This window comes from Carlito syrichta, unplaced genomic scaffold (assembly GCF_000164805.1).
Source record: "Carlito syrichta isolate Samal-C Ts95f unplaced genomic scaffold, Tarsius_syrichta-2.0.1 Scaffold307331, whole genome shotgun sequence".
Taxonomy (NCBI): Eukaryota; Metazoa; Chordata; class Mammalia; order Primates; family Tarsiidae; genus Carlito; species Carlito syrichta.
The window spans coordinates 321518-323946 of record NW_007251427.1 but is presented as its reverse complement, the minus strand read 5'-3'; positions in this window follow the sequence as shown (position 1 = coordinate 323946).

The window sequence follows — 2429 nt, the reverse complement described above, 5'->3', positions numbered from 1 at the left end:
CTTAATTTTCCATTAAGTATTCAGCCATGGTCTGAGAGGAAGGGTAGATAGAATAGTTAGTAATTTTTCATCCTTTTTAAAAAATTTTTTTAATTTTAAATATGGGGGTTACAATTCAGGGTCAGGTATACAAATGTGTATTATGCAAGTACCTTTGTTGATGAGGTGTACTCCCCCCTTCCTTGGCAGTTTCCTACTACTGCCAATCCCTTTTTTATAGTATTCCCATAGTTGTTCAAGGTCTGCTTATGAAGGAGAACATGAGATATCCGGTTCTTGGTTTCTGTGATAGATTACTCAGTATTGTAGATCCGATAGATTACTCAGTATTGTAGACTCTAAGTCCATCCAAGTTGCTGTGAAGCTCATAATTTTGTCCTTAATGACTGCATAAGATTCCATTATGTGTATGTACCACTTTTTTTTTTTATCCAGTCCTCCTTCGATGGGCAGCATGATTGGTTTCATGTTTTTGCTATTGTAAATAATGCTACAATAAACATGCATGTGCAGGTATCTTTTTCATAGAGTGATTTGTGTTCCTCTGGGGGTTGCGGGTTGTATGGGGGGTCGATTTTTAGATCTTTTAGGAATCACCACACTGTTTTCCACAGAGGTTGTACTAGTTTACACTCCCACCAACAGTGTAGAAGTATTCCCTTTTCACCTCATCCTCTCTAGCAACTGTTGTTTTTTGAGTTATTGATGATGACCATCCTGACTAGAGTTAGGTGGTATCTCACTGTGGTTTTAATTTGCATTTCCTTGATGACTAGTGAGGCTGAGCATTTTTTCATTTATCTATTGGCTGCTTATATGCCTACTTTTGAGAAGTGTCTATTCATATCTTTTGCCCACTTTGTAACAGGACTTGTTTGATTTTTTCTTTTCATCACTCTGTTTTTCTTTTCTTTTTTTTTTTTGAGTTAGAGTCTCACTCTGTCCACCCAGACTGGAGTGCAGTGGCCGCTACCGGCCACCGCAGCCTCGACCTGCTGGGCTCCAGCGATCCTTCCGCCTCAGCCTTCCGAGTAGCCGGAATTACAGGCATGCGCTACCATGCCCAGCTGATTTTTTTTTATTTTATTGTAGAGATGAGGTCTCGCCAAGTTGCCCAGGTGGGTCTCGAACCCGCAGGCTCAGGCAATCCACTCACCTCAGCCTCCCAAAGCAAAGGATTATAGGCTGTGCCACCGAGCCCAGCTCAGCACTCTGTTTTTCATCCTTTTTGATGAAACTCTAAAGTCGTACAATAATAACATGTCTAAAATATGCAGTACTAAACTTTGAAACAATTTTTTCATAATAAAATGCTTTAAAAATCACAAAAAGAAGTTAGTTGGGAAAAATGGGCTGAATCTAGTAGGGCTAAAAATATGTAAACCCTGTAACCATACAGTTTCCTCATAGTAGAAACCCTAGAGCAAGGGTTGGCAAACTTTTCTGAAAAGAACCAGATAGCATATATTGTCGACTTTGCAGGCCATAAGTTCTCTGTTGCAACTACTCAGTTCTCCACTCATAATGCAAAAGCAGCCATGGACAATATTTAAACAAATAGGAATGGCTATATTCCAATAAAACTTGCTTATACATACATGTGGTAGGCCAGATTTAGCTGATTCCTGCTAGAGAAACTCATGCAGATATGTGCCAAATTATGGGTATGAGATTATTATTACACTATTATTTGTAGTGGCCCCAAACTGGAAACAACCCAAACCCAAATGTCTATTGACAGGACAGACACTCAATAAATAAAGCATGGCATATCTGAAATATCGAATAGCAAATCAAATGATCTCTCTAGTATATATAAAAACATCTTTTAAGACTCGTAGGTGAATCTTAAAAACAAAATGTTAAGCTAAGTTGCCAGACACAAAGGTGTACATTTGTAACATTTGATTTGGTAAAAACTAAACTATATTGCCTAGGAATGCATACTTAAGTGATAAAACAGTCAAATAAAGCAAACAAGAAATCTCAATGAGAGTCAGAAGGCAAGAAGCAATGGTGACAAGGAATGGGTTCATAAAAGCATTTTGGGTGTTATCAGTGTCCTATTTCTCAACTTAGGTAATAGTTACACAGATATCCACTATATATTTTATATACATTGTATATCTAGGTTTTTATATACTTTTTGTATTTGTGTAAGTTTTATAAGAAAAATATAAGGTACATTTTAGTACTTTTCATCTATAAAGTGCTGCCCCTGAGAGAGGTTAATAAATATGATGTCTTGTTCTCTCTGGAATGAAAGGTACCAGTCACAGTTTTTATTCCCTGTGTAAGAGCAGATTCCTGTCTTGCCCTATGTCCTAGGAGATGAGATTGACCAGCAATATGAGCAAATCAGAAGCATATTAACAGTGCTGTGTGTTCATGTACTTTCACATACCTATAACGTAATTTCTTAGTAGTTC